Source organism: Mastomys coucha, unplaced genomic scaffold, assembly GCF_008632895.1.
Source record: "Mastomys coucha isolate ucsf_1 unplaced genomic scaffold, UCSF_Mcou_1 pScaffold9, whole genome shotgun sequence".
In the NCBI taxonomy this organism is placed as follows: Eukaryota; Metazoa; Chordata; class Mammalia; order Rodentia; family Muridae; genus Mastomys; species Mastomys coucha.
The window spans coordinates 78,464,883-78,484,709 of NW_022196915.1; the positions used below are offsets into that span (position 1 = coordinate 78,464,883).

General features: G+C 34.8%; 1 pseudogene; it reads left to right on the plus strand.

Annotated features, from left to right (window-relative positions):
* Positions 1–1,077: 1,077 nt before the first annotated feature.
* On the plus strand, positions 1,078–1,258 carry LOC116085569 (annotated as a pseudogene).
* Positions 1,259–19,827: the final 18,569 nt, after the last annotated feature.

The window sequence follows — 19,827 nt, forward strand, 5'->3', positions numbered from 1 at the left end:
GCTGGTCTTACTGGATGTCTGCATGTAGACAAAATGCAAATAGACCCATATTTATAGCCCTGCAGAAAACTGAAGTCTAAGTGGAATAAAAACTACAAAGGAAACTGGATACACTAAATTCCATTGAATAGGAAATGAGAAGTAGCTTTGAACTCATCGGTACAGAAGATGCACCCTGAACAGAAGACCATAGCTCAGACACTAAGATCAACAACTAATGAGTAGGATCTCATAAAACTGAAAAGCTTCTGTAAGGCAAAAAACACTGTCCGAAGGACAAATCCGCATCCTACAGAATGGGCATATATATAAATTTTGCACACATATATATATATATATATATATATATATATATATATATATATATGCAAAATCTGGTCAAATTATTTTGTACAAATCTTCCATGTTAGTGAACACACCATCTTTACTTGGTTGTTTAGAACAAAAGCAGTTTATAACCTTATCTTGCCTCTTCCCATCTATATTCAACCTATCAGAGAGCTTAATTTATTTCCCTTTTGTGATGTAACTGGTGTTCAGTTCACCCCATTATCACCTAACATCTTTTTTGGGTTTGCTACAATGCTGTGACTTATATCCCTGCCTCTACCATTCTTGTACCTGCAGTTTTGCTTCAGGTATCTGCTCTGTTCTTATAAAACTAGAAATTAGTTTCTATCACTGCACTCTTCAGTACTCTGCAAATGGCTTCAAAAACTCTTTAATACAAATTGGCTTATTTTTATGTTCTACTTATTTTCTTTTGTGTATGCCTTAGAGTATTTAATCTAAATGTTTTTTTCTGATTTCTTCATTCCTTGTGATATTATGTGCTCAAGCTTGGTGTGGGTGGTAGGACATCACTTTTCTCTTGTCTAGAAAACCATGCCTTCAAATACTGGCATACAACGTCCCCTCATTTCATTGAATTTTCTGTCCAAACCTACAGCCTAGTAAAGGCATATGTTCAGACACTTCAGTTATTATGCAATGGTGGATTTTGATCACTTGTTTTTCCTTAGTATTTTCATAAAATAAATTACGTTTCCCTGATTTGTTATTTAAAATCTGCTTTCCATTGCTTCTTGGCCTTTTGGCTAAGATCAAGTGTAAAATCTGCTTTCCTCAAGTGACTGCATATAACTCTAAATCCAGTTTTTGTTGTTCTAATTCAGTAATATAAGGTCAGAGTTTTGGAGCTGTCAACAAAATACACAAATGCAAAATTTCTCAATATTATTAAGAAGCTGCGATTAGCTAGGCTTCTACAGCATTTTATACCCAAATTATTTATCACCGTTTTTGAATACTTGAACTGCCTTGCTCTTGTAGAACTCACTTGTCTCCTTGTTTAAGAACGTAAATTGACTGACAGATGGATACCCAGAATGCAGCACTCTACCATCCATCCACCTCTGTCAAATGTGGCATTCTTCACCTTTTCAAATGCTTTTCATTCCTGAATTCTTAGAATCTTTATAATTTTTCCCAGTGCAATGAAAAAAGAGGTATTTAAACTGCTTCCCTTTACATATATTGAGAACTTTTGATAAAAGCCCAAACTCCTTTTCTTAGTGTGTTTCTACAATACAGTGTATATTGAATTCTATTGACATGTAAAATATCCCTAATTGCATCTCAACTCTCTCATGCAGGCAATCAAAATATTCCAATCATAAGAATTCTGGTAGAACTATGCTAAGAATGTCATGTCTAGTTAAAACTGGCCTGATAAGAAGAAATCCAGTTCAAACAGGAAGGATAGAGCTATGACATTTGCAGGAAGTGGGTAGAAATAAAGATCACCATGGTAAACAAGTCAAACAAGGATAAATATGTGCTACATAAGATATGCAATATTTAAATCTATACACAGATATTGTGTGGAAATTTAAGGGATTTGTTTCAGGGTAGGAAGAAATATAAGGAGTGAATATGGAGAATAAGAAAGAATCATGTGAGAGAAAAACGACAGGAAAATAAAATTGGTTTTGTTTCATCCATGATGTTTAGATTTTATTTTTTAGTTGCATCTATGTCTACATTTCCAAAAGAGAAGTGTACAAAGAAGAGTATTAGAGGAAATATGAGCATACTGTAGTGACATACATGTTTGAAAATGAACCCTAATCCTGAAAAATTACTAAAATATTTATAATATAAACATTTATTTTATACTTCATTGGAGTACAAAGAATGCTTTGAAGACATAGGTAAAACATCTATTTATGGAATCACTTCTAAATTATGAGTATGCATGTTGTATGTTTATGTTCATAATTACCTAAAGATAGTAAACTCAAACAAATAGCTAAATGACTCAATTTAAAACATGTACTTCATCAAATATTTAAGTCATTAAATTCTCTAAGTAAGGAACATCAAAGTCACTTGGCAGGCTAGGTCAAAGGTTTATGTTTGTGCCTCACTTTCCCAACTAAAATTCAGGTTTTTCTGCAGGCTTTAGTATGTATAAGGAGAGACTAGTTTTAGCAAAAGGGCTTAGATCAGCACTGCTGAATTGAATCTCCCTGAGATTCATTTTCATTTTTCTTCTAACCAAACTGCCATCTCAAGCTTAAACTTTCTACAGGTCAACTTTTTTAATCCTTAATGTTGCCTTAGATTGCATTGGCCCCATCTTTTTAAGGTGGTTAGGATCAATTTAATGACTGTGAATGCTATTGCAAATGAATTGATGAAGATTTGTAGTTTAAAGAAACAAATATAATTTTCCCCAAACCTGCACCTCTGTATATTTCTTAACAAAGATGTAGGCTTTTAGATTGTCTAAATGATTCATAAGATATTTAAATGTTTCATCATTCAAATGGAGAAAATCAATATAATTTTCATATATATAATTTTCCTTTAATATATGCATACATATTTAATACAGATTTTTTTTGTGCTGATGGTCAAACCCAGCACCTAACACACATTAGTTAGGCACAGATTCTTTGGCCCAGTTTCACTATTTTCTAAAGGTGCTTCATCTGTGAATTATGCCAATTAATCAGTTTTTAAAAATCTGCCTCTCTTGCTATTTATAGCTTAATTCAAACTTTGGTTTTAGAAAACCAGTTGGATCTAAAAATAAACATGCTGCTAGGATTTATATCTATACCCAAAATATATTTTTTATATTTTCTTAATAGAAATTTTCACTTTTAAAACCTAATAGCAAAATTATTTTTATATGTGGAGTTGGGCTTTAGGATTTATGTTTCTATAGACTATCTTTTGCCTTCACCAGTTTTCTGGAAAAACTACATTCTCTGCATTGGTTATATAACAATTGTTCCGAAGTAAATTCAGGCTATGACATAAAATGACGTTACACTCTAGAACTATAGTTCCCAGCATCTATGTGAGACAGTTTTCAATCTCATCTCCAGGCTCCTGTGGACAACAACGTACATGAAGCATTTGTTTACAAAGGCAATCATACATACAATAAATAATAAAATATTTCAATATATTAAAGAAAAGAATCACTTATTAAAAGGATTCATGAAGAAAATGGTCCTGTGAGAGAAATTTTAGGGGAAAGAGGCAACTGAGGTCAATTTTAGTCCTTTTTCCTGACATGCTGATAGATATCAAATTATCACAAGTTTAATTCTTTAATGGCCATCTATTCTCATACCACAGATATCTCTGTACTAGACCTAATATTAATATAATTAATTTCAATAGCAGTGATTACTCATATGAATAAAGTCTACAATAATGAATGTATGCCAACATGCACAGTTATAAATAGGCATTTATGTGCCCATATATACATATGTACACATATATACATATATATGTATTATATATATAATTATAAATATTAATATATATGCATATATATACATATAGTAATAAGTACCAAAAGGCCAGATATTTGAAAAAAAAAAACAAACAGGAGTATATGAGAAGGTTTACATGGAGAAAATGGAAGGACTAAATGATATAATTATAATCACGAAATTAAAAAAAATTAAAAATCACTACAATAGATAAGATCCTACTACCTCTCAGATATCTATTTATTTAGCTAACCAATTGGCACCAGAAAACCAGTTAGTGTTCTTTCCCGTGGGGAAGACCACCTACCAGCTTTTGTCAGTTGCTGAAATGTTCTTTGTGCAGGGCTGGGGCCTTGTGGCCACTTCCTGCCAATCATTAGTTTCATGCTTTCTCAGGTCAGATTTGCGTAGTCACATTGCTGTATCTTTATGGCTATATGTTCAGATGTTACTAGGATTCCTAGTCTCACAGTCCACTCCCCCATCCTCTGGTTGTTACAGTTGTTCTGCTCCCTCTTCAGCTTTGGTCTCTTGGTCTTATGAGTGGGAGGGTTTTGTAGATGCACAGTGATACTCTGCTCCTCAACTCTGCAGTTTGATTCCTTGTCGTTTCCTGTTATTCATATGGTCTCTGTATGACGTAAAAAGAAGTTTTCTTAATGACGGGTAGAGAAGACTTAACCGTCATTATAATCACAAATGTTTATAAATTGTTGTTAGATATCATGCTATTAGTAAAGTCATGAGTATAAATTCTCCTCAAATATCCAGAAGTTCACTAGCACTGAGGAGTTAGATAAGGTCTCAGTGCCAGGCATGCTTATGCTCTTATTGATGATTGCACTATTCTGCCCTTAGGATTGTCATCCCAGGCTGGCTATTGATGTGGCTCATGCTGATCATGAGTGGGAAAGCCTATTGTCTATCTTTTGCCTGTGTAAGCTAGCATTGTGCCTGCTGGTACCGTGAGTGCTAATTCTAAGGGAGGAAGCTTGCAGATCAGTTTCAGTTCACAAAATCAAACTAACTCCCAAAAGTACATGCATCCACCTATATAGAATGGCTTTAGTCAATGTGGTTAAGAATACACATTATTTTAAAAAAGGATGATCTTTTTTTTTTTGCTCTTTTTTTTATTAGATATTTTCTTTATTTACATTTCAAATGATATCCCCTCTCCAGGTTCCCCTAAAAACAACAACAACAAAAAAAAAAAAACAAAAAAAACCAAAACACTTATTAACTTCCCTCCTCCCCTTGCTCACCAATCCACCCTCTCTCACTTCCTGGCCCTGGCATTCCCTTACACTGAAGCATAGAGCCTTCACAGGTCCAAGGACCCCTCCTCCCATTTATGACCAACTAGGCCATCCTCTGCTATATATGCAGCTAGAGCCATGAGTCCCACCATGTGTGCTCTCTGGTTGGTAGTTTAGACCCTGGGAGCTCTGAAGGTACTAGTTAGTGCATATTGTTGTTCGTCCTAAGGGCATGCAAACCCTTCATATCCTTAGGTCCTTTCTCTAGTTCCTTCATTGGGGACTCTGTACTCAGTCCAATGGATGGCTGTAAACCTCTACTTCTGTATTAGTTGGGCACTGTCAGAGCCTCTCAGGAGACAGATATATCAGGCTCCTGTCAGCCAGCACTTGCTGGCATCCTCAATAGTGTCTGTGTTTGGTGATTGTATATGGGAAGAATCCTCAGGTGGAGCAGTCTCTGGATCGTCTTTCCTTCAGTCTCTGCTCCATACTTTGTCTCTGCAACTCCCTTCACAGGTATTTTGTTCCCCCTTCTAAGAAGGATCGAAGTATTCACATTTTGGACTTCCTTCTTCTTGAGTTTCTTGTATTTTGTGGGTGTTATTTTGTGTATTCTGAGCTTCTGGGTTAATATCTACTTATCAAGTGAGTACATACCATGTGTGTTCTTTTGTGATTGGGTTACCTCACTCAGGATGATATTCTCCAGATCCAACCATTTTCCTAAGAATTTCATAAATTCATTGTTTTAATAGCTGAATTGTACTCCATTGTGTAAATGTACCACATTTTCTGTATCCATTCCTCTGTTGAGGGACATCTAGGTTGTTTCCAGTTTCTGGCTATTATAAATAAGGCTGCTATAAACATAGTGGAGAATGTGTCCTTATTACATTTTGAAGTATCTTCTGGGTATCTGCCCTGGAGTGGTATAGCTGGGTTCTCAGTTAGTACTATGTCCAATTTCCTGAGGAACTACCAAACTGATTTCCAGAGTGGTTGTACCAGCTTGCAGTCCCACCAGCAATGAAGGAATATTCCTCTTTCTCCACAATCTCTCCAGCATCTGCTTTCACTTGAGATTTTGATCTTAGCCATTCTGACTGGTGTGAAATAGAATCTCAGGGTTTTGATTTGCATTTCCCTGATGACTAAGAGTGTTGAACATTTTTTTAGGTGCTTCTCAGCCATTGTTGAAAATTCTTTATTTAGCTCTGTACACCATTTTTAATAGGGTTATTGGTTCTCTGGAGTCTAACTTCTTGAGTTCTTTGTATATATTTTCATATTAGCCCTCTATCAGATATAGGGTTGGTAAAGATCTTTTCCCAATTTGTTGGTTGCCATTTTGTCCTATTGACAGTGTCCTTTGCCTTACAAAAGCTTTGCAATTTTATGAGGTCCCATTTGTCAATTCTTGATCTTAGAGCATAAGCTATTGGTGTTCTGTTCAGGAAATTTTTCCCTGTGCTCATGTGCTGTAGCCTCTTCCTCACTTTGTTTTCTGTTAGTTTCATTGTATCTGGTTTTATGTGGAGGTCCTTGATCCACTTGGACTTGAACTTTGTAAAAGGTGATAGGAATGGATCATGGTATTGGTACAGTGACAGACAGATAGATCAATGGAATAGAATGGAAAAGACGCAGAAATGAATTCACACACCTATAATCACTTGATCTTTGACAAAGGAGCTAAAACCACCCAGTGGAAAAAAGACAACATTTTCAACAAATGGTGCTGGCTCAACTGGAGGTTAACATGTAGAAGACTAAGAGTCTTAGTAGATCACTTCTCTTCTTGTCTTTCCTGAGTTTCTGAACTTGATTTAGAACATGTAGCTTTGATCTAAGTGACACAACTTAACTGTGTCACTGTAGTTCAGCAGCCATGGATGAACTGGGTTACCTGAAAGGGGGCTGGAAATGAAAAAGGACTGTGGTAGGGGGTGGAGAGAAGGAAGAAGCCAAGACAAAAGTTTCTGATCAAGGTTCAAAGTTTAATAGTCAGAACTGTTTTTATACAGGGAAAGCGCACAGACCCATCCCTTGTTTCAACTGGATTGGATTACAAAGCAAGCTCAGCGGGCAGTCTTCTGTAGGAAATTGACTCCACCTGGGTCTTTAAGGTCCAACTGTGGCAAACACTTAAGGTCACACTGCACTGCTCAGAAGAAATTATGAAGAAAGAGAACATTGGTATCTGTGCTATTATTGATGTACCTTGAAAACTTTGGAGGCCTAGATTATCTGAATAGCAAAAAATAATGTATCTATACTCTAGAGTGTGTGCAATACTCAATAGAAGTAGATATCTACCAGGGGTGTGACACATCTTTCCCACTGAAGTCAGATACTATGGTGACATTAAAACTCACTAGAAAGCCTTGTGTTGCAGTGTTAGTGAAGTTTAAATTGTTATTAGCATCATTGTTTCCTGTTTACTTTGCTCAGAGAGTAATTGCTCATTCCAAGCTAGGGTGAAGATCACAGGATTCCTTTGTACTAAATGTAGAATTTGAAGATTTGAATCCAGATGTGGATCTGATAGCAGAAAGGTATGATTGTGATGAATTTCAAAGAAAATAAACATTGTCTCTCCAGACATCTACCAAAGTGAGCTTGTCATGTACTTTTAAATAAAGAATGGTAAATATCAAACACATTTTTCTGCCCTAAAGGGAAGATAATATTGACTTGGAACTTTGACCTATCTGCTTTAGTGAGTGCAAACATGTTTTCATTCTAAGCTCCAAGCAAGTCTTCCTCCCCAATCAATACATTTTTTTTTTTTTACAAAAACAATGAGAAATAAGCAATGCCATTTAGTATCCCACAAGCTTATTTGGTTAAGTAATATTAATTCTATGGTTAAAACTATAAAATATTTTTCAAAGACTGGCATGAAAGGTGTATATTTTTTAGAACATAAATTCAGAACAAAAAGACCTAAGATTGTCATTTTTTTCTATTTCTCCATTATATTAAATAGTCTACTATTATATCACAGTCATTATAAATATCATCATAGTAAAATAGTCAAATATCATTAACCCCAAGGCATGGACATACAATGGTACTTCGTAAAATCAAACATAGGTGATAGCTTGATTAACTGTAATGCTGCTGTATGCTTGAAATTGTTAATTTGGTGTTTCCTGATAGACAAGATGACAGAAGTATGCTGTATTTGAAAAACATGGCCCATACTCGGAATATGTTTTTGATATCTACTTCCTAGGGCTATTTCTCACATCATCTCACATCAATTATGCATCCATCAGTATCCATTTAGGAAATAGAATTTATACCAGGAATCATTACAGGGAAGTTTTGAAACAATTAGTTTTGAAACAATTATTTACTATGGATATTTGATTAATAAATGGGAGAAAATAATAAAGCCTAGAAATACCAAATGTAGTGAACAACTAATACATATATACCCAAGGGAGAATATGTAATGAAAAAAGAAAAAGAAAATTCACATCTCAGTCCAGGATTAAAATGTAGACTTCTTTAGAGAAGATGGGTCACCAATCAGAGACTTTGGAGTCGTTGCTGTCTAGAGAGATGGGAAGAAGCTGTCAATGGCTTCCCAGATCTATCAGCATGATATATTCTCACAGAATATAGTACTGTCAAGAAAAATGTGAGGCCAGGCAGTGGTGGCACATGCCTTTAATCCCAGCACTTGGGAGGCAAAGGCAGCCAGATTTCTGAGTTCGAGGCCAGCCTGGTCTACAGAGTAAGATCCAGGACATCCAGGGCTACACAGAGAAACCCTGATTCGAGAAAAAAAAAAAAATAATGTGTTGCTCACTAGGGTTCATCTTCTTTTTTTTTTTTTTTTGGTTTTTCGAGACTGGGTTTCTCTGAGTAGCCTGGCTGTCCTGGAACTCACTCTGTAGACCAGGCTGGCCTTGAACTCAGAAATCCGCCTGCCTCTGCCTCCCAAGTGCTGGGATTAAAGGCGTGCGCCACCACCGCCCGGCTAGGGTTCATCTTCTTTCACTTCTTTTATTACCTTCAGGAACCCAGTGCATGGAATTATGCTACCCACATTCAAAATAGATGTTTGGTTAAATCCTTTGTGAAATACCTTCAAAGGCATTCCTTAAGATATATCTTCTATGGAAATGCTAATCTTGTCAATTTGACATTGAAGACTAACCGTCAAAAAGCAGTTGAAGAAAATAAATTTGTTTCTTTTTTCTTCAAGTTATTGACAATCAGAAATAAGTATAAATCACATTACAATGCAGAAGAAAAACCTTTCTATTTGATTTTCCAGTAAATTTTTCATCTCAACTAATAAACAATTTGCACTAGATATAAAAAGAAAAGGTGTTTGGGAATGAAGTAGAGCTCATATCATAAGATACAGCAACATTGCTGGATTTGTGGCTAAAAATAATAAATTAGTAACTGTCATAATAACTACTCACTATAAATAACTTAAGACATGATTGCATAACTCACATAAATTGAATTCTATAAGTAAATGTTAAATTTGCCTGCCATCAACTTTATATCTGTGAATTTAATTTTAAATTAAGAGAGTATGTTTTTTTCTCCTCTATGTAATTTTACTCATTGTGTTATATATTTATATTTTCTGTCTAAAATTTTTATAAAGATATTTTTACATGGTGGTTACAACCATTAGTGACACTGAATGAATCAAAACTAAAAGTAGTGAATGATATTTTTCATAAGTAAGGAATTTATTTCTGTAGTCACACTTAAAAGTTTCTGGAATTTGGGGCTTGATAAGACAGAGAAATGAGCTAAACATAGTGTTTCCCTGATTATATTTTTTCTTTTACTAGAGACATTTTGCAGTGATGGAGTTTCAGTAAACTGCTATTAGATGCTTTTTATTTCCGCAGTAGAAAAATAGCATCTGCTAATTTTAGTTGGATATAAAGGCCTACAATTATGTTCCTTTCTACCAGCAACTACCAGCAAAGTTTTTGAGGTTTTCTGTGTAGTACAGTGGTTCATAGTAGCATTTATGTTTGTTTGTTTGTTTGTTAGTTATTTTGTTTTTGATGTTTTTCTTGATCTGTATTGTCTAGTCCTGCTATGAAGAAATATATTATTAAGATAAATTTTTCCATGTAGTATTAAAAGTAAAGCATATGATGATGGTCCTTCTTTGTATTTTAAGAAGTTAATGAACTAATAATTATCCTTCAAAATTAAGTGTACAAAATATCCTGAACACAATTCGGTATCTGTACTAACTAAAATATTCAAAGAATTGTAGCAGAGGAATCATAACATCAAAAAGATAAGAAATACGTGTTTATAAGTTTCAGAGCAAAGGGGGGTATTTGTTCCATGTTAGGTAATGGAAATTGATGAGACATCAAATGAAGGTATTTATTTCTTTAAAATTCAAAAGGAGAATTAGCATATAATCTAGTAATGCTCATTTGGGTATATACCCAAAGAAAATTAAATCAATATGATAGAGAGAGATTTGTACATAATGTGCCTTGTTCAGAAAAGCCAAGAGGTAGAATGAACATGAATATTCATTAACAATTGAATGTATAAAGAAAAGGTAGATGAAATGCATAGTAGACTGCTCTACAGGAAAAAAGGTGAAAATAATATGTTATCATAAGAGACAAAATGTACTCCAAGGATACTCTGTTAGCTGAAATCAGGCTGAAAAAACAAATATTGCACAAATTTATTCACATGTGAAATGAACAAGGTTAATCTCATGTATGTAGAATAGCATCATGATATCATAGGCTGTGTGATTCTCAGCACTGAATGTAGCATAGGAAGAGTATGTTTAAGGTTACAAAACTTTAAGACCGTGTCTAAGGGATCTATTATATCATGAGGCGAATGCAGTTATTAATAATAATATTCTTGGGAAAATGTTATGAGAATAAGTGTAGTGTATTATCCATACAGAAACACGAATCAACATATACTCTGGCCACATTATGTATGAGAAGTATGTACTATTGCATGTGTCACTTCAAAACAATAAAAGTATATCTGAAAACTTAAAGAATAAGAACTATTATATTAATCTAGCAATTTCCTTCATGGTCTATACACAAAGAATATAAAATAAAAACCTCATAGAGATATCTTCTTTCCTACGTTCTCTACAGCATTCATTATTCAAGACAGACATTGACGGATGATGGATAAACACTTCCTGTACATATGCCTGGTGTTATATAATTGGAAGATGGTTAGGAACTAGCAAGATTTTTCTGTTTCTTTTTCCCAATTTGAATTCCAAATTAGCTTCCTGTTATATAGATGTCATCTGATTTTCATTCACCACTACCTTTCCTTTTGTTCTTTATGATATGCCCATTAACCTTCTTATTTCCATATACGCAGCCATTTTATTATATATATTTAAGGCTTACAACAATACAGTTTGATATACCTACACATAGTGAAATCAATAGTACCATCAAGAAAATTAATATATTGTTAACCTAAAAGTTCCTACCAAGTTAAAAGCACTGACCTACTAAGCTTTGCTGCTCACCTTTATGTACCCTAGATTCACTCTATAAAGCAGTCTCAGTTGTGGAATTGCACCAATTATATTGGCCCATGGATATATCTGTGGGAGATTGTTATGATTATTAATTGGCATAGGAGTACTGGGTCCACTGGTTGACACAATTCCCTTAGGAGGTGGCCCAGGGCTCTATAAGAGAGTGCATAACTATGGTCCTGTGAGCAAGGCAGCATGTAGCATGTTTTCATGGTCTCTCTTTCCAGTTTCTGCCTTGAGTTTGTGCCCTAGCTTTCTTCAGTGATGAAGTGTAATCTACATATGTAAACAGAATAAATCCTTTCTTCCTATATGTTGCTTTTGTTTAGAGTGTTTATTTTCTAAAATAATAACACAAAAACTAACATATTAGAATTGGACAATAGAAACAAAAATAAAGTGCCACTCCCCCTGCAAAAAGCACAAGTATCAGAGAACTACTCATTTGCACACTCAGGAATCCTATAAAAACACTAAACTGGTAAACAATATATTTACAAAGTACCTGGTGTAGACCTGTGAGGCAGTGTGGGGCAGTGGTCTGCTCGGGCAACTTAAGCTCAGTCGAGTAATTGGCTTTGAGCCCTGGAGCTCTTGTGGGCAAATTCTGCTTGCAGAGGACAGAAGGAACTTGGCCATAACTCCTGAGTCTTTGGTTGCTGTTTCAGTCACAACCCCTCATAGCTGCCCCCACAGGAGATGTGTGTTCTATCAGGCAGACAATGCCCCAAGCTCCCAGCATTCTAGGTGGACCCTATCCCCAGTCATCTGACCAGAGCGCAGCCAGGTATGCCACACCCCATACAATAAAAGGGGCAGTCTGCCCCCTCCTTTCTCTCTTGCTCTTTGTCTCTTCTCTTGCTTTTGCCCTTTTTTCTCTGTTTTCTTCTTCCTCTTCTCTGTTGCTCTTTGTTCCTCTTTTGCTTTTTTCCTTTCCTTTCTCTCTCTTTCTTTTCTCCTCTCCTTCCTATCATTCTATTTGTCCAGCCTATTTTCTCCTTCCTACAGTAAAATATCTCATTTATACATTGCCTCCTTTGTAACTAATGCACTGTGCAGCCACAGGTCAGCACAAGGGAGAGAGAGAGAGAGAGCTATGGGCCAGCAGCCACGAGACCCACCATTGGTATAATATAGACCCAAATCATACCCTGTGCATGTTCTTTCAGTCTCTTTGATTTCATATGAACTTTGCTCATGTTGGTTTAGAGACACTTGTTTTCTTGGTGTTCTCTATCCTTTCTGGTTCTTAAACACTTTCTCTCTCCTTTTCCACAGTGTTCTATGACTCTAAATGTAAATGTTGTTTTATTACCTCAGTGGATGGGATGAGATAAGAACCGTACCCCAGCTTTACTAATACATACCTTGGCCTGTGCCCATAGCACCTCTGCCTCTGTTCTAACTATTCCTAGACCTAGGTTTAGAAGCTTCTAGCTTCTGCCAACCTAGGCCTAGAATGTTTCAGCCTCTGAGAATTACTACTGAATAAATTTGCCCATTCTAGCTCTTGCTGAACCTTGGCTGGCTGGTTCAACTCAGCTTTTCTGGCCTAAACTCCTCTCCAAGCTGAATCATTCAAACTGGCTACTCTTGGCTTCTGGCTGAATTGCTCTGCTTGAGCCCAAACTAACTGGAGAAATCTGATCTTCTGACTCTGCCTCATTCTCTGATGCATCCCGTATCTTTCAAACTGTCCCAGTGAATCACTGACTCATTTTATCAAATCTTTCTCTGATTTGTCATTGTATCTGTCCCTCAACTAGATGCCACTTTCAAACATGGCTATTTCCTTCTGCAAACTAATCTTACTTTCATTGTTAGGCAGTAAAAGTTATATTAAGCATATATCTGTAATACAGCCAGATCATACTATAATGCAGGTCTTTTTATGTGTTCCCTTGCAAGAGCAGCAATGCTGCTGGATTAAAATTCATCTACATCTTCCCCATTTCTGTTTAAGCTAAAAATTGTACACAGTTAAACTTTACAACAGAAATAATTTTTCTGACCCTCAAACTTAACAGTCCAAATGTTTCTTTCTTTCATTTTTTATGAATATCCATTGATGAGATGATCTGATATATCTGCAGTCCTGATCATCTAAAACTCAGAAAATGATAAATTCAGCATCCAGGTTTTCGAATCAGGGTCTGATGAATAATCTGTCCTTTTTCAGTTGGTTCGTAAGGGGAGCGGCTTGATGTTTTATGACAACCACAGAACAGAAACCAGAGCAAGCACCTTTAGCTCCATGTTTCTAGCAAAATACTAGTCCACAGTACATGTAGAATGGACTCATGGGCTTGACATAGCTGTAACCATCAGTTTACACAATATTCCTATGTGCTTACTATCTAACAAATTCATATATAGATGCAATTATTTAGTAGTTTTCTTTCTGAGTCTAGTTAATGATGAATAGCACAATGTCCTCCAGATTTATTTATACTGTTAGAAAAAGAGAAACTTCTCTCCTTCTTTAGATGAGTAACAATCACCACAACTTTCTTACCGAGTCATACATTAAATCATATATAGGCTGTTTTCATGTCTTTCCTATAGTCACTAATAAATTTTCAAGGTTCTAATTTTATTTGTTTTCGTTCATACCCAGGAAAGGTACTTACAGGTCACAGAATAATTCTGTTTTCCCCTATTGTGATACTCGTTTTGTTTAATACCTCATGTTTTATTCAGAAACTATTTGATCTCCATGATGTTTCATTTTTACCAACCCAGAAACATTAACTATCCTTTGCATTTCATGAATAAAAACAGAAACAATAGGAAAACACTAAGGATTAAGCTTCCCACAGGGCCTGTAAATTTAGATTTCAAGTTATTTTATCAAAAGTATTTGATACTTTTAATTAGATCTCTAAAATAAAATATTAGAAATTGATGTTGGAATGCTGAGAAGAGGGGGATTGTTTGATCGAACTTTTAAAGAACAATTTTACAAGTTTAATATATCCATCCTTTCTCAGTGTATGTCTGAAGCCATGATATATCAAGATTTTGCTGAAGTTTTCCTTGTTCTTAAGAAATATTGATAGTTTAACTACAGGAAATTTTGTTCTGATTCATGAACCTTCCATATAGATTTTCATATTCCTTTATTTTTATCTTATTTGTTGTCCTTGACACATCAATTGAGAGATAGATACTAGGATTACAATTATTTAAGACTATGTAAGTTGGGTATGGTGACACTCACTTACAATCCCAGCACTTCAGAAACAGGCTGAAAAAAATCTCTGTGAGATCCAGTTCAACTTGCTCTACATAGTGACTTCTGGGCCAGAAAGTCAGAATTACAGTTTATCCTTGTGTCTGTGAGAGATTAAAATTCTTTGTTTTTCTTTTTTATTAATTAGATATTTTCTTTACCTACATGTCATATGACAGCTCCTTTCCCAGTTTCCTCTCTGAAAATAAAGAAAAAATAAAATAAAATAAAATAAAATAAAACAAAAACAAGAAAAAAAATCTGTTCCCTCCCCTCTCCCCCTGCTCACCAACCTACCCTCTCCTACTTCCTGGCCCTGTCATTCCCCTACAGTGGGGCATAGAACCTTCACAGGACCAAGGGCCTCTCCTCCCACTGATGACCAACTTGGCCATCCTCTGCTATACATATGCTGCTGTAGCCATTAGTCCCACCATGTGTACTCTTTGGTTGATAGTTTAGTACCTGGGAGCTCTGAGAGTACTAATTAGTTCATATTGTTGTTCATCCTAAGGGAATGCAAACCCTTCATCTCCTTGTGTCCTTTCTCTACCTCCTTCATTGGAGACTCTGTGCTCAGTCCAATGGATGGCTGTGAGCCTCTACTTCTGTATTAGTTGAGTACTGTCAGAGCCTCTCATGAGACAGCTATATCAGGCTTGGGTCAGCCAGCACTTGCTGGCATCCACAACAGTGTCTGGATTTGATGATTGAATATGGGAAGAATTTCCAGATGGAGCAGTCTCTGTATTGTCCTTCCTTCAGTCTCTGCTCCATAGTTTGTCTCTGCAACTCCTTCCATGGGTATTTTGTTCTCCCTTTTAAGAAGGAACAAAGTATCCACACTTTGGACTTCCTTCTTGAGTTTCTTGTGGTTTCTGGATTGTACTTTGTGTGTTCTGATCTTCTGGGCTAAATTCACTTATCAAAGAGTGCATACCATATGTGTTCTTTTGTGATTGGGTTACATCATTCAGGATGATATACTCCAAATCCATTCAATTACCTAAAAATTTAATAAATTCATTGTTTTTAATAGCTGAATAGTACTTCATTGTGTAAATGTTGATAAACCCTTAGCCAGACTAACTAGAGGGCAGAGAGACAGTATACTTATTAACAAGATCAGAAATGAAAAAAGAGACATAACAACAGACACTGAGGAAATCCAAAAAATCATGAGATCCTACTACAAAAAGCTATAATCAACAAAACTGGAAAAACTGAATGAAATGGACAATTTCTAGTCAAATACCAGGTACCAAAATTAAATCAAGATCAGATAAATGATCTAAACAGTCCCACATCTGCTAATGAAATAGAAACAGTCAAGAATAGTCTCCCAACCAAAAAAAAGCCCAGGACCAGATGGGTTTAGTGCAGAGTTTTATCAGACCTTCAAAGACCTAATATCAATACTCCTCAAACTATTCCACAAAATAGAAACAAAAGGTACTCTACCCAATTCATTCTATGAAGCCACAATTACTCTTATGTTTAAACCACACAAAGACCTAACAAAGAAAGAAAATTTCAGACCAATTTCCCTTATGAATATCGATGCAAACATTCTCAATAAAATTCTTGCAAACAGAATCCAAGAACACATCAAAATGGTCATCCATTATGACCAAGTAGGCTTCATCCCAGGAATGCAGGGATAGTTCAATATATGGAAATCCATCAATGTAATTCACTATATAAACAAACTCAAAGAAAAAAAACATGTGATCATCTCATTAGATGCTGAGAAAGCATTTGACAAAATCCAACATCCCTTCATGATAAAAGTCTTGGAAAAATCAGAAATTCAAAGCCAATAATTTGTTTTTCAATCTCTTCTCTTCAATTTATATGAACGTACATGTTTGTATGTTTGTGCATAAAACACATGCACAAGTGTTTGTAAAAATATGTAAATATAGTTAAACAACATATAGAAATGAGTGTACATGTGCTATAATAATTAATTTCATACAAATATGTTGGTAGAATAGAAATAACATTTTTGGTGTTTATTCTGAGTTTTCTGATGCACCCTGAAACTTTGTTGTTATGATCCAGGTGTTGTTAATGCTATTTTGCCTTGCTTCTGTCCTTGTTGTCATCTGATAGTTTACTTCAGGAACTTAATGTTGTAGTGATTGATTGCCTATTGGCTTGTAAACTTATCATTCATAATTCATCAGTTTAGATTATGCTTAATCATATTGTAATATCAAGATCATAAAAGATAGGAAGTGCACATATGTAAACATTGTAATTATAAAACTAATGCTAAGTGTATCACAAATGTGACATTAGATTTTCATTGCTGAGAGTATCACAAAGCTTATATTGCATGTAAATGGACACAGGAAAATATAAATAATTGGTATTTTTTTTAACCAGTATGCTATGTTGGACATAACATGCATTTTCATAATTACCCAAATTATAACATTTTGTCTTTGAGAAGTATTAGACTTAATTAATATTCATATTAATATAAGGCTATGCATGCAATTTTATAATAATTAACTATTCAATAAAAGTGGATTAAACTGTCACTAAGAGGTTGAACACTATGATGAAAACAAAAGAATTTTTTCAGGTGTATGTGTCTGTATCAACTATTTATGTTCAAGAAGTTGTGAATATATACATTTTCTCATACTTCTCTATGATGAGATTCATTAAATAGTCAATTTCTTGCTGTTTACTCTTTTCCAAAGACAAAGATGAAAGCAAAAACAATCAGAAATTATAGCTTTGGAGTACAATATAAAAAATAGAATGTGATAATTCTCATAGCTATGGAACATAGAGAAACCATAGAAACAGAATCTATATGAAGTACTACTAAATATAGTATTAAGAGTATGATCCAGTATTACTATGATGTTAAAGAGAAATAGCAGAAATTTCTAGGAGAAATGGCTGGGGAGGGGGAGGCTGTGGGGTGGGAATCTAAACAGGACCAATGGGAAATAAGAGGACTCAGAGGACCTCAACATCCAATGCAGAGTACATTTAGAAGAGTCACAGATCTGAGAACACTCCCATTCAGAATGGTGGTGTTTGCTTGTTGATATAAAGCTGTTACCAATGTTTTTCAAAAAATGGTAGCAATAATTTATATTAATGGGCTATTATGCATTGGCATCAATACATCTACTTGAAAAATAAATTTACAAGTCTATCCCTACTTTAACCATTTTAATATACTTTCAATATTTACTTGAAACCTCACAAAATATGAGTGTATATATATATGTATATATACATATATATGGTTTCGTATGTGAATTAAATAAAATAATCTATTATCAAAACATGTTTCACATTGGCAGAAAATATGGAGATTTTGAGAATTTATTATGCTGAAGACTTCATATGTATTACCTCATGTGTATCTTAGTGTAATAGATCATTCTTCTTGCAATATGAAAATTAATTGATTATAAAAATGAGTAAAAAGTCACTCTACAAATTCAGACTTCTACATTCATGAAGTCTTTAGTTTTATAGCAATTTTCCCTAACTTCTCCCTATATAAGAATATTCTATAATATTCTCTATTTTCCCAAATTGGCTAGGAGTGTGTTGTTAGTGTGAAGAGAGAAAGCTTTCTCCTTGTTATCAAATTTTATCCAAAATTCTGCATTTACTTTCCTTACTGGCCATCTTCATCAGCATTATCAGGGAGGTAAATTATATGGATATTTAAGAGGAAACACCCAAGCAATAGAATTTCAATGCTGGTATATGCTAAATATACTTATGACAGAATGATAACAGATATAGCTTATCATAGAATGAAAACAGATACCAGAATTAGGAACATACTGTACTTTTACTATTCAACTTGTCATTTTCTTTTTCCTTTAGCACTTACATAAAAAATACCTAACATGAATAAGGATTAAGTCGGGCTCATTCACTATTTCTTAATTTTCTGTATAGTTTCTCTTCATATTGCTACCTGCTGGCAAGGTCTTCTACTTAGCACTGGACAGCAACTACTCACTCTGGAGTCTGGGCTCAGGCAACTCTGCAAAGGACTTCAGAGATTCATAATCAAAGCCTGTGATGGTTGTAGAGAAATTGAATAAGAGCCATTTCCGTGAAACCAAAGAGCTGAGCACAAGGAGTCTGAGTTGCTCAGGCAGTTCCCTCAGGCCATCCACTGACATTTGTGCCCACACAGTCCAAACCTACCTTCCTGATCTGGTTATGTTCAAGCTTCCAGTTCTCAGAACAGGATCTCCTTGACACTAACATGACGACTGTTTTTCTATGTCCTCAGGACAAAGAGAAGATATGAAAGGCTTTATGCTGCCTAAAAAATGAAACTGTTGACAGAATGGCCCAAGTACTGCCAATTATTCTTGATGACTAGTCCAGCAGGGACAGTTTCTTCTATTCTCTTTTGGGTCTCTGGACCAGAAAACTTAGATATATTATATCCAATATAAAACATCCTCAACTTTTTTCAAGTAAGAGGAGTATAAATGTATATGTATATATATATGTGTGTGTGTGTGTGTGTGTGCATTTGTATATTTATCACTACATATATGTGTTTACGTGTCTAAGTATGATTGGATGCACATATGCCTATAGAAACATTTGTTTTCATAAGATACTCTGCTTTCATTTTCACTATTCAGTTATTGGGGGTCAAATATATTTGAAGACATTTATGAATAGTTTCTAATGCATTTAGATATATTACATCTCCAACAAGACTTTAAACTGCTATGAATTACTCAGACATTAACCAGAAAATTACATGAGACACTTCAAACAAAAATACCTCAAGGAAGCTTTTAAAACATTTATTATTTCACATATATTAAATGGTATGTTTACATATGAGGATGTGAAAACTTAATATTCTCTATAATATGAAACAATTGAATACTACCAACCAATGAATAGCCAATCAAAAAATGACCATTTATTTGTAGTTTTTCTTTGTTCCTGTACAAAGGAATAAAAACGAAAAGG